This window comes from Gymnodraco acuticeps, unplaced genomic scaffold (assembly GCF_902827175.1).
Source record: "Gymnodraco acuticeps unplaced genomic scaffold, fGymAcu1.1, whole genome shotgun sequence".
NCBI lineage: Eukaryota > Metazoa > Chordata > Actinopteri > Perciformes > Bathydraconidae > Gymnodraco > Gymnodraco acuticeps.
Genome location: NW_022990794.1, coordinates 118,334 through 132,500, shown reverse-complemented (window position 1 = coordinate 132,500; position 14,167 = coordinate 118,334). Strand labels below are relative to the sequence as shown.

The following is a 14,167-nucleotide window of genomic DNA, read 5'->3' as shown; positions in this document are numbered from 1 at the left end:
AAAGGCCACATTAAAGAAACGGATATTCTTTTTAAAAAGGTCGATATAACTCAATGTGAAGCAATTGACAGCAGAGCGTTAACAACAGATAGCATCAATGTTTCATTTGAATGTTCTAAGTCTTTAAGACAAATGTGGCAACTTAAACCCTGAGGAGAGCTCCCCAAGACTTCTGAGAGCAGGGTGGAGCTGGACAGAGAACCAGGCTCAGTTCGTTCTGATGAATGAGTTTGTGTGGTTCCTTTGAATGTTATGGTGACAGCTCTGCGCAGGAAGAGGATGAGGGGGTAAATACATGTAATGAGGCATTGGGACTCTTCCTGGGATTAAATGAAGGGAAGAAGGGGGGTCTGTGAGGTGTACTCCAAGTCTTTGATCCTGAACCCAGAACAGAACAGGGTCTCCTCCTCATCGCCGGGAGGGGATAGGAGAGGAGAGGAGACCTAGCTAACATTAAGGGCCATATCAAAAGGGTGAAGGTGTGACATACTATTGTGTACCGCTGAATCTGAACTTCATTCATAATGTTAACATTCAAAAACAATATTGAAATGCTGAATTCTGCTTAAAACCCAGTCTTGTGTTAAAAATATTAACAAAATCTCTAGAGCGTCCAAAAGTTGAATCTTATAGAAAGAAGAAAGATTTAATTATTTCTCAAATAAGAAACATGTCGTTTTTTTTAAAATCCCAAATATTTCTTGATGTGATTTCTCTGACAGCAGACAGTCGAGGCTGCATTTCAAAGACCACAGTAGAAGCTTGGATTGTAAAGAAAAACATTTCATAAAACCATACTAAATACACACACAAGTACTATTGTTTTGAGTATACCAAACAGATGTATTTGTATGCAAATGTCATGGATTAGCTCTCCAGATGTGAAGGATTTCCCCCTCAATCATTTGATCTACTGTTGCCACAGACACACCAATAGGTTGGTGCCGAGACTCCTCCCACCTCAGCTGGCAAAACAAACCTCAACATTTCTCTTTGAATGAGTGCCAACTCTGCATAGCAGTGAAGGGAAGCCAGGGGAGAGAGAGAGTCTGAAAATGACAGACGTCAGGAATGCCAGTTCCGCTCTTCCTCCCTCTCACTCCCTTTCTACTTCATCTCCTTCTCATCACTTCTGTCTCTCGTACTTTTCCTCCGATGATCCACGTCTGGGCGTGTAGAATCCAGAAACATATCCCCTCAGAGCAGGGAACTAAATCTGTTCATTGACTTCACTTGGATGTTGAATAATGTTCCTCTGTATGCCTCAACATCTTGGGGAGCTTTGAAATATTTAAATCATTAACATTTCTGCAGCACACAATTAAGTGAAAGCTGTGTGAATAAAAACGTATCAAAGAGTGTGAAGATTTGATGTTGAGTATTTGGAGAGAAAAGGCAAGAATGAATCATAATTAGTAAAGACAGAATAAGGAAGAATGAGCCGACTCAGTACAATGTGGATATTTGAGGGGCTGTTTGCTTAAGATGTTGGGCCGCTCTCAATGGATTGTGTTTGAGTGTTCAACTCAGATCATAGGGTAACTAAGGGACTGTCTTTAACTTGAGTCATTGTTTATCATGAATGATTCATGTAAGACACAAATACTAAAACTACGTTTTCAGAGTCTTTAAAATCAACTTCTATTGCAAATCTTCACTTTAAACTGATAAGCTATAACATGTGTGTGGGGGGGGGCTCTATATCATAATAAGCCATTTCACGATGGGTTTCCTTTCTTGGCTGATATAAAAGTCATTCAGTTATGCTCCCCCCTTTCTTTCCATCCTTAACGTTTCCTCCCATCTCTGACCCCACACACTGTAAGACATCGCTTTTGTGGATGAAAGAAAATGCTAGGTCATCTGAAATGAGCAGTGAGGAGAAGAACGTCATGAGACAACAATCAAGGTCACAGAGGAGGGCTCAGCACTACTGACATTAGTGTGTGTCTGTTTCTCTCATATCGCACCATCACTTCTCCTCAGCCAATCAGTAACCAACTAATGCACTTCCTGTCTTTAGAGGCACAGCACAGGAAACCGCGGGGGCGGGAGGATGTTCATGTTAATTCCACAGGAATGCAGTGAAGGAATCCAACTGTACAAGATGTAAAACATTAACCCCTGAGGAAACTTAACATTAGCCATCTGAAGATATAAAGCCTTCCTGTCCAATCAGGCGTCACGATGACAATGGGTTCAACAAAGAAAGTGCACAGGAACTTGGTAGAGGCCTGCTGCGCTGTGATGATTCAAAAAAGCTGAGGTGACTCATGTAGAAAGCTGAAGTAAGAGACACAGAGACACAGATAGCAGGATGTCTGCAGAGGGGACTGAGCTGAACCACATCATGACTGTTCACCAGAGACAACATGTCCTCTCTTCTTGTTCCCACCTGACTGAAGGAACCAAATACATAGGAATAAAGGCTCAAAACACTTCAGTGTACATTTTATTTGCATGACTAACGCTGTCCTTGAATCAAAATGTGAATGAAAAAAAACAACATACTCCACATCCTTACTTCTAGAAGCCACGCCTCAGGTAGAACAAAAAGGTGGGAAAAACTGTGAGTTAAAGATTATCTAGCACAGGTGTTGCAATAGACACTGTTTAACAGTGGAGGCCTGCCCACAGAGTGACTCAACCAGGCCCTCATTTCACAACCCACATTTATTCTCAGTTGGAACGCTTCCACTACTCTTAAAGAAATAGGGTCACACACTACCACACATGACGTATGGAGATGTGTCACTAATTCAACTGCTTCTACGGAAACATATCTGATCATTCAGAATTGGGATAACATTTAGAAAACCACTTGAAACAAAGTAAACATTTAAATGAATAGGAAAATGAAAGATTGAATGCCGGTATGGAGAAATTCCAAAACTACTTGGTACAGAGGGCGCAATACCTTAAAGCAATAGCACAGTACAGACTAAGGAGAACAGGAAACTGCCATACAATTCCCTACAAAAAGGGCAGGACTTGTATCAGTGGGACACAGCAAGGCCGGGCTGATAATGAGATACAGGTTCATGTCTATGCGGAGTGAAACAAACTTTACACAGTCAAATGTAGAATAACACTGTGACCTTGTGATCATTACCCCAGCATGCTATTCAAGCTTCAACTTGGCCGCAAATCAAGTTAAATAATCACGAGTCAACAGAGATCTGTGACTGTTTGAACGTCTCCTTTGACCTTGACGGAGTTAACTTCTGCCTTTTCTGACTTAAATGTGGGTCATGGAGATTTCCAGCTGGAGTAGCACCGGGAGCCAGAGTGGTGATCCCCTTCTTTCCTCAGCCTGACCTCCCACCACAGAACCAGAGCTCCGAATGAGCTGAGGTCATTGTTATTACTACTATTACTACACACCCACTCTCTGTGTGTGTGTGTGTGTGTGTGTGTGTGTGTGTGTGTGTGTGTGTGTGTGTGTGTGTGTGTGTGTGTGTGTGTGTGTGTGTGTGTGTGTTCCAATCAGGAGGTTGGCAGGCCCGATTGCATTTGGCAGGGCAAAGCGTCAGCTGTTTGTGTTCGCCTTTTCTAAAAGCACTAGCTGAATGTTTCCAGAGCTCGGCGACAGCTCTGCAGCCCTGTTGTTGATCAGCTCAGACAGGAGGAAACGGAATCACTCCACGTGGATCTGTTAGAGAGCGTTCTGTTGTCTTCATGCCAAACAGACCGTGATGCCAGCTCTGCTGTGTACAGCCTGAGAGAAACACTGATGATTCTATAGTCAAAGAAAATAGTATATATTAAAAAGTTGAAAAGTTCCAAGTCAATCTACAAGCTAACGCTCACACTTTTTGGATCAGATTGCTATTTCATGATAACATTCTGAAAACAGATGATGCTTTCATGTTAAGTTAGAGCTTGGCAACAACTCGCACAGTGGCGCAAAAAGCCTTCTTCTGGGCGTCTTTTCCAAATAAAAAGATATGTTAAAAAGCATTTAGCCATGGCATCTGGCAGCTGGTCAAACTAGTAACCTGAGACATGACCCCACAAACATCTGGATCCATGAGGAGCATTACTGGAGAAAGGCATCAGCACAGTAAATAATTGTAGAAATGAGTCGGATTGAAAAGCAGGTTATACAAAGCTATATGAACTGACTATTTGTTCACATTCTTGTGTTTCTTGAGACCTCATGAACCTCTGACATGTGGACGTGATTTCATGTGTTTCAACCTGTTCCAGAGAGAGAGTCACACTTCACGTTGGGTGTGTCTTTGCCTGTACATAGAAATGTGTTGAGTAACGACTGACTGAAGCAAAGTATGCGCACTAGAATGACCATAATGAAGAGGAATGACGTGATGGCTGATGTAAAAGCATTCACTGCTCATCAGCATAAGAGCTCATGCCAAGCAGGACTACTTGTTAGATTTTGATGTGTAAAAGTACAATTCATGCTCTGTGACGGAGAATAAAGTTGATCTTATCTTATGTATCTTATCTGCTGGAACTGCTACCCCCGCGACCCGACCACGGATAAGCGGAAGAAGATGGATGGATGGATTATCTTATGTATGTGAAGCGTGGCTCACAATGTGTGGAACAGAACACAGCAGTGGTCCAAATGATGAGTCAAATGCATCAGCAACAAGCCTTCATGTACTTTTTAAATCACCACCTTTACAGCCTATTGATTGCATCTATTCTCTTTGTTGATAAATGCACATTATCCATGTTTTACTGTTGCAAAGTACTAGGGGCCTGGCCGATTATCGGGGCCGATATTCCGCATTTGACCGATTATCGGTATCGGCCATTTTTTTAAATCAAATTGCCGATAAAACTTTGTTTCTGATGCGGCCGTTTCTCTGGCTGCAGTCACCACTCTGTGTACACGAGCAATGTCCCGCCCACAGCGCTATCTGATAGGCTATTACTGAAGATTTCCGGGCGGGAGCCAGAGAGGCGGGACCTTCTCAGATTACAGGGAGGTGCGAAAGAACGCAGACACAGACTGAAGCAAGCAGCAGCGCTGAGCGGCAGAGCCATCCATGTGTTAAACCGAAGTTCAATAAACATCCCTATCCCCTCAGCTGAAGTTGCAAAAACACCACGATCTTATGATCCAATTCTATCAGTTTCCCAGTTACACAGGGACGCGGGAAGTCAGTCAGAGGTGGGGGTGCGTGCAGCGTCTCGCAGCGGAGTAACTGTGATGGGGGGGGGGGGGGGGCTGCGAGTGGAGTGGAGCCTCGCAGTTTTTCAGGTTGATATGTGAAGCTCATTAGCTAGCCAACATGTATCTAGCAAATGTTTAGCAACATATTAGAAGTGAGGCTAATAGACTAACGTTAGGTCTACTGTAATAGCCTCACTTTTAATAGTTTGCAAAACATTAGCTAGCACTAGTGTTTTGCAGTTGCTAGCAGCTTATTGGGATGTTATGCTAGATAGACAGATATAATAAATTAAGCATTATTGTTAGTTAAGCATGTCAGCCTGCAGCCCCACTTCTTGTCTCTCTAACTCATTGCAGATGGCTGCACTAAAGAAAAGGGCACAGAGAGGAAACCAGTTGTAAGATGTTTCAAAGTTCATTAAACATAATATATGTTTAAATGCATTTCAAAGAAGTTGTGTTGAGTTGTGTTGGAGTTTGTGTTATTCTACATTTTGACACCAAGATTTTCTGATTTTACTGCAAATGTATATCGGTTCCAAATATCGGTTATCGGTCTCCTTGATTACTAATATCCATAGCCATATCGGTCGATCCCTACAAAGTACACCTGTATTTGTCAAAACAAATGCTGAAATAGCCTTAATGCATGTAACAACTTATCAAGTATGAGTTTCTCACTACAGTATAAGACTCACTCAAATGAACGCCTGGAACTACATTGGAAACGTGTCCACACCAATGCATACAACTAGTTGTGTGATGGTCATTTTGTGACTAAGAGTGTGTTCTGAAAGCACAGAGGCAGGTTTTAAGGATGATGCTTTCTGAACCCCACATAGCTCAGAGTCCATTTATAACCGTGACTGATCAAAAGCATCTGAGAGCAGCTGGAGCGTGTTAGAGGAAGTTATTGGGCAGAAAGGAGAAGTCATTGTTGTGGGGGAACTGAACTTCTTCTTTTGTATTCATCTAGAGAACTCATTTATCAAATTAGAGTTGAATATTCCTGCAACTAATGTTTGCTCAATGCCTCGACAGACACATGGTATCTGTCTGACTATAGCATGTGAATGGATCTACCTCAGTGCGAGGAAACGCCACTATAAATAGAATGAGTCATTGCTAATCTCAGCCCCCAACACACAGTTACTCAGTGCTGCGTTATTTTAATCATTAAGGGGGGGGCACACCAGAGACATGAGCCAGAAAACGTGCTCTGCTGGCAGCCTCCCTTCATCTGACTGCTACAGTCACACTGCTGATAATCAAGTTAGGACATCAAGGTCTGAAGGCATACAGAATAACTAGTAGAGAAACACCAAAACATGGCATGGTTTGGTACTTAGTGAAAGGTAAAGTAGGTCTGCCTTTTGATGAGAGTCGTGTGTGTGTGTGTGTGTGTGTGTGTGTGTGTTTGTGTGTGTGTGTGAAAGAGAGAAAATGTGGCCAAACAGGAGTTTCAGGCCGGCCCAGTTGCCCGGCAGCAGACAGCATTGTCACGGTAACAGGCTCTTCCTGCCCCTCCTACTCTCAACCCGCCTCACAAGCTTTTACCTTATAAGGCAATGCATTTAACTGCCTGTCATAGCGACTTGACACACACACACACACACACACACACACACACACACACACACACACACACACACACACACACACACACACACACACACACACACACACACACACACACACACACACACACACACACACACACACACACACACACACACACCACACACACCACACACACACACACACACACACACACACACACACACACACACACACACACACACACACACACACACACACACACACACACACACACACACACACACACACACACACACACACACACACACACACACACACACACACACACACACACACACACACACACACACTCTTATTCATTGTCTAATCATTTGTTTAACCATGTTATTCTACTTTATCAACCAAAGTTTTGTTCATGGATAAAAAAAAAATTGAAATAAAAGCTACACAATTGTGTCCATTGTGTGTGTGTTCTAAGCACAGGAATGTGAAACACGACTCACACACCTTGCTTCCTCTGAAGTAGCAGGAGAGAAAAGCAGATGAGAGGGACACACAACGAGCAGAAAGGTGGCGTGCACAGAGACACAATTGACAGAGAAGAATCAAGAGTGTAAAAGAAAGTGTCAAAAGAGAGCACTCAATACTTCCTGCCTAACACCGCTTATAAGTGTGTGTGTCAACAGAGCTTGTGCGTGTCCTGAGGTGGCCTCGGCTCTTATTTGGTGAATTGTAAAACCCTGTGTGAGTTAGCAGTTTCTCAGGAAGTCTGATATCATGTTGTGCTGCTCAGGGCTGCATTTTAAACGCCAGTTAGACTGGAATTATATTTTGAAGAGTCTGGTTAAATTGCTGCAACATCTCAGATCTTAAACAAATGATTAGACTGTTGGAATCCAAACCGGCTTTTTAATCAGGTAGGATGCAGATTGCAATGTTTACCTATAAGCCTTATATTTAGGATATGGACATGCAGGAGAAAGAAAGAAAAGCAATCCATAAATACTGTTTATGGATTTATTGGAATTTTATGATTTGAAAGAGCTTTAAACAATACAGGAAAAGAAAAGGTTGGACACGCAGCATTTACTGCACCATTTGATTTCTGTTTCTTGCACTATTGGTTAGTTTTATGTCAAGGTGCTTATGCTGCATTGTTGGAGGAGCAGAGGACTTCAGGTTTTCATAGTCAAGCTGTAGCTATTGCACATATGACTGACAATACATCTTTGAGTCTTGGGTTGGCGGGTACAAGTTTTCCAATTTAGATAATACAAACTGTTTCCAGACTTTTCAAGGACTTCCTGGTGCTGCGAGTCATAAGTAGAGGAGCAGGAGAGAGAGCTCGTACAGGAACTAAGAGGGGCTGGACTCCACACACACACACACACACACACACACACACACACACACACACACACACACACACACACACACACACACACACACACACACACACACACACACACACACACACACACACACACACACACACACACACACACACACACACACACACACACACACACACACACACACACACACACACACACACACACACACCCCCTTGGTGAGCTCTGTCACACATTCCAGAGCTCACCCTGCCCTGTATGGCTTCATGACTCACGGCCATACGCCTGTATAACACACACACACACCAGAGTTCTCGTTGGAATACATATTCGCCGGTCAACATGTCTGTTAAAGCTGAAATCTTCCGGACAAAATTTGAAAAGTGCCGGTCAAAGGTCTTCTTTGTTATTTATTGAGCTTTAAAACAAATTGATATGATTCGATATTAAACAAACTAATTATAGTAGATTAACTACATTATTCAAAAGTGTACAGTAACTTATGGCGCGTTTCCACTGCAGGCCTCGCTCGGCCTCGCTCGGTTTGGTTAGGCCTTATTAGGCCCGGCTCACTTTAATGCTGCGCTTCCATTACAGTTTAGGAACTGGGGCAGTTACTATAGTAACGCAGTGTAGGTGGAGCCTTGACGTCATCTTCAAAGAGCGCCCCAGAAAAACAACACAGCCGTTAGCTGTTAGCACTCAGAGCTCACAGCTCTTCATATCTGTTCAGAAACTGGACAAAAGTTAAACAAGTACAAACCACAGACTGTCTGTGTCATGGAGAATACAGTCGCTGGTTTATTTATGTCTGTAGGCCGTTGTTGTGAGTGTGGACGGTCGGAGCATAACGTTAGCTTAGCCAAGCTCCATTTAGAAAACACGCATTTTAAAAGGGTTTTTCGCCTGCCGTCTGTCTGCAGACTTGTCAAAGCATTAATTCATGGTTTTTACTAACCGGTATCAGTATGTTGTTACTTCGGCATCATTTAGAAACGTGTATTACAATTAAATCACGGTCAAATATGTTCATCTTGTTGTTAGTTAGTCGGGCCAGAAAAAAGGTGAAAAAGTAGCCCCGGGCCAAAACTAGGCCAAGTGGAAGCGCAACCAAAAACGGGCGCCGCACGGCTCGGCACGCTTAAAGCGAGCTACCCGCTGCAGTGGAAACGCGCCATTACAATAACACGGAATAATAAACGGAGCGCGCTCCCTCTCCTGACAGCCCGTCAGTATCATGCAGCTCGCGGATCAGTAATGAGTGACCCGACAGTAAAACTATTATCTAAAACTAGTTTAGGTAGTTTGAGAGGTCATTAAAATAGCTACGTGTGATATTCTAACCTGAAGTGTGTGTTTTGTCCGCTCACCGCTGCAGGTGATCATGCAGAGCTGCGTGTCGACTCGTCAGCAGCAGCTGATCTCTCTCTCCCGTCAGATTAGACTTCACTCGCGTTTATGTCCATATCGATCAGATCCAGCTAGTTCTAGCTAATGATATGACTACCTGCTTATTAAAAGACACCTAAACAATAAGTGTCGCTATGCAACTGGGTGAGGCCACAAAGTATAGCGCAGCATTATGCATTTGTTTACATGCCCACCGGAACCCCGAGGCATTACCAACAGATCAATCGCACTCCCTTTAAAATGAGCCCCCTCCCCCCCCACCTCTGCTGTATGTGGAGCAGTCCGGGTAGACAGTGAATCAGTGACAGTCTGATCCATCTGCATTCTGACAATAGACCACAGTAACTGACTTTTGCAAACTCTTCAACATTTCACATAATCCATAACTATGGATGAACTACATCTTTAGATTAGGATAGTTACATCCAGTTTAATGTTACAGTAAGATTAGAAATTGTACGGACCAGATGGGATATTTGAAATGAAACTAACAACTATGAAATGACAGTCAAACAAGCAGAGTTCACTTGAAAACAGGCTGATCAAACTGCATCAATCGCTCCTAGAGGATTCATGCCAGTAAATATTGCATTATTAATGAAAGCATGTATTGGTGGAATGACTTGCCTGATTCAGAGCTTTCAGAAGGACTTGCCTGATTCAGAGCTTTCAGAATGACTTGCCTGATTCAGAGCTTTCAGAAGGACTTGCCTGATTCAGAGCTTTCAGAAGGACTTGCCTGATTCAGAGCTTTCAGAAGGACTTGCCTGATTCAGAGCTTTCAGAAGGACTTGCCTGATTCATAGTGCTGTAGCGACGCGTCGACGACATATTTCCGCGTCGACGCGTCGCCACCATAGACTGTATGACGCCACACACACGTGGGTCACCCAAAGCAACAAGCAGTTCGCAATCGCACTTCAAACACAATGGAGACTGAAACGGCTACCACCTCCTCCTCACAGGATTGCGCACGAAGCCCTCAAACGAAAACATCTCGCCCCAGGTCTTCAAAAGCATGGGAATATTTTAAAGTTAGTCCAAAACGCAAAGACATTTATATATTTATATCTCACTGAGACTGCTGCATAGCCTAGCAGAAGCAGCAGCTAGCTGTGGTGGCAACCATTAGCAGCTAGCATTTGCTCTCCGTTTTAAAATAGAATTATGGATTATAAATTCAATACTTTTTTTATACATAGACGTTAAAAACCTATGGATTAACCGATTCAGCCGCGTTTTTTCTCATTTGAATGCCATTGAACACGTATTTTGATCAGATTGACAGCTACGGCGGTGAGACGATCTCCCTAGAAGCTCTGTGAAGGTACGTGTTGTGATGACTGTATTTGCTTCCCCTGTCGCGAGTCCGGATCACTCAGTGATGATACTATATACCTACATAATCTGTGGAGTCTCAGCTTTAATCGGATATATTGTATGTGCAGCTACGATAAGTAATAAGGGTACTTTTATCTTGAGATCTGTGCCAATGTCCGTTAGCATTTTTCGCTCAGGGGTCATTTAGATGCTTCTTATGAGACTTGTGTTTTGTTTTGGTAAACATGGTTTGTATCGTCAGTTAGCTGAGATTATTTCCGTTAATCTGGTATAACACATTAATAGGTTCTTAAATATTAAGATCCCCTGAGACACAGTATCGTGAACACATTTTCTTTTACATTACGTTTTTTATGAATTGAATAACAGAAAAATAATCGTTCGATTAGTCGACTAATCGATCAAATAATCGCCCGATTAATCGTTTTCAAAATAATCGTTTCCCCCCAGCACTACTGATTCAGAGCTTTCAGAATGAGGTGTTTCAGCAGAAGGGGAGATTCAGAAATGCTCAACTTCCTTTTCTCACATTCACACCTCTAAAAGCTTCTGGTTTCCTCCAACCCGCCTCTCTTCCAAGAACTGAGAGACTTCTGGTTCAAAGCAACACTCAGCTTCAACCAGGTTCACATGACTGTTTGCAGAGCTACCGTGCTGTGTTTAAAGGACATGTTCAGTGTTTGGCAGCTGCTGCATTCAGCTGCTGATCACCTGTAGATATTTAGAACATTTTCATTTAGAAAATCCTTATGCAGTTTTATAATGCAGGATACTACTGCAGCCATATTGGTACCAAAACCCTGCTGCAGGGCTGTTGCTAAGCAACCTGAGAGTACAGCATCTTATTTTCAGAAGGTTTAAAATGCATCTCAGCACCTGCTGCCGGTAGTATGAACCAGACCAACTCTGGAGCCATTTGTTATACTGCACACTTCTACAAAAAAATGTTTCTCCTTCATCAAAAATGACTGCTAACCATCTCATTTGTCTTTCCTCTATCATCCACCTCCTCTATATTCTTATTCCACTCCTCCAAAATAGATTCCACACACTCCTTCCGGATATGTGACAAACTCTGAAACTTCTTTCAAACAAAGCCTCTCATTACTACAAAGCACAGCTGGAAATCAGCACCTCTCAGTTGTCAATGTGTGCATGGAGCAAAAAGAACCCAATGATCAGAGCGGTGTTAAGAGAACACGTTAGCACAGAAAGGGTCTCATATGGAAACTCTGCAGCAGCATTCTCCCGCTGCAGCGCCGAGCCGCCATGTCTCCACAGCCAGGCGTCAGAAGCAGAGTGCTGAGCTCATGCACACACACACACTGACTGTGTGGCTGTGAAGCCCCTGCAGGGTACCAGGGAGTGTGGTGACTCCCCACAGCGCTGTGAGTCAGAGCAGGGCCAACAGAGGAGGCTTTGTTAAGCAGGCTTAAATAATCTCCTGCAGGCCAGCTTTGATTGGATCAGACGGGAGAGTGGGCTTGTGGTCGGCGGCAGCGAGGGGAGAGGACTTCCCTGACCCACATTCAGACCTCAGATCAGAGACCTGGACCCTTTCTGCAACAGGAGTTTCAAATCGGACTTTGAAATGAATGACCAGTTTAGATACTTTACGAGTGAATCTGCAAAAAATGGTTCAAGAACAAAAGTGGCAGTCAGTCAAACTCCTTCTCACCATGCGTGGTGTTACATGCATCTTGTTGCTGTTCAAACCTCCGCCGGCCTTAACACCATCTTTATCAGCACACCAACTTCTCCACCTCAGCAAAAGATAAAGCTGCAAATCTTTTACAATATTGTTTTATATTAAATGTCTGGCATTTCCAAAGGATTTCCTTCTGCGATCGTTGAAAATGTGCATTATTTTAAGAGTTTATTGTTACAGCTTGGACAAATTGCAGTTCTGTAGGCATCCCCTGCTTTCTTGGCCAGCCATCTGGTCCATAGAGGCGGGGGGTGAAGCACATGTACACACAGTGATCCGTCTGTCTCTCTGGCCTGACTCACAGGGCTCTCCTGGCTGTTTGCGTGTGTGGTGACTTTAGATTTCAAACAGGGGTAGGGGCAGACAACCACAGAGCCTTCCTTCCTCTGTCTTCCAATACAGGACTCCCAGGAGGGAGAGCACAGTGCTGCAGTCTGAGTCTCACTGTGGAGTTATTCTTTAAGCCATGTATTCAAATAAACTCAATATGTATCCTTTCTGGGTGCTGAAGGTATAAGGACATCTCATTGTTGTCCATGGTACAGATTCTCCCATCTTTTCAATGCTCTATGCTAGGGCTGTGCGATTATGGCAAAAATCATAATCACGATTATTTGGGTCAATAATTGATATCACGATTATTTTGACGATTATTCATTGACCATTTATTGAACTTTAAAACAAATAATATTTTACCAATAAACAAGATCAACAAATATGTTGGAGCGCACTTCCAAAACCATACTAAACATATATTATTAATATGATAAATAAAAATAAATTAGACCAAAATAAATGAAATCAAACATGTTGCAGTGCACTGTCACAACCTACTGAAAACTCCTTAACATATAGCCAACATGTTGGTAAAACATATTCAACATATTCCACTCAGTTAAACGTTGAAGGCTGGCCAACCGTCATGGTCCAGAAGTAACAGGAAATAAATGTTGAACTACAATTTAAGACCAAATAAAAATGTTTAGGCCACCATGGCAAATGCTGGTAGGACTGCTCATGTCATCTCTTAAAGATTGTTCGCAAGAAACACCAGCCTGTTTACATGGTCTGGTTTCAGAGATGAGCGCAGGCAGGTGACAATATTGCCACCTGTACTGAAGACCCTCAGCCACGCCCCGACACATGGGGTGACGCCGGCCAATCACAAAGCTTTGATGCGTTCAAGTGCATTATTCTGGCACAGGAAGATTATGTTACAGGACATTAACGATAAAACAGAATATTGTTGTTCTATTTTTAGACACATCTCGCGATCGACTGGTTGGGCACCCCTGGGCTAGACCATAGGTCTGTTGTGGTCGCAAAGTAGTCAGCTGAAGCCACATCTCTCTCAACTTCCCCACGGCATTTGTCATATAGTGCAGGCAGCGCAGACCTGCTGAAATAATACCGAGACGGCATCGCGTAACGCTTGTCCAACGTGTTGACAAGTTGCTTAAAGCCCTGGTTGCTAACAGTGCTAACTGGGCACATATCTTTAGCGATGTGAAATGTAATGGCACCTGTAATATCTCTGTGTCTCTGCGAGCTCGTCGCGTAGGCCGTTGCTCTGTACAATGCGTCCTGAATCGATGACTGTGATGATGTGGTGGATGAAGTCGATCGGCATCTGCTTTTTGTTGTATTACT

The 14,167-nt window shown here is 43.2% G+C and overlaps 1 protein-coding gene across 5 annotated transcripts in view; it reads right to left on the bottom strand.

The window, feature by feature from the left end:
* Positions 1-14,167, bottom strand: part of actn4 (actinin, alpha 4) — a 70,534-nt gene that overhangs the window by 38,788 nt on the left and 17,579 nt on the right. The window lies entirely within an intron of this gene.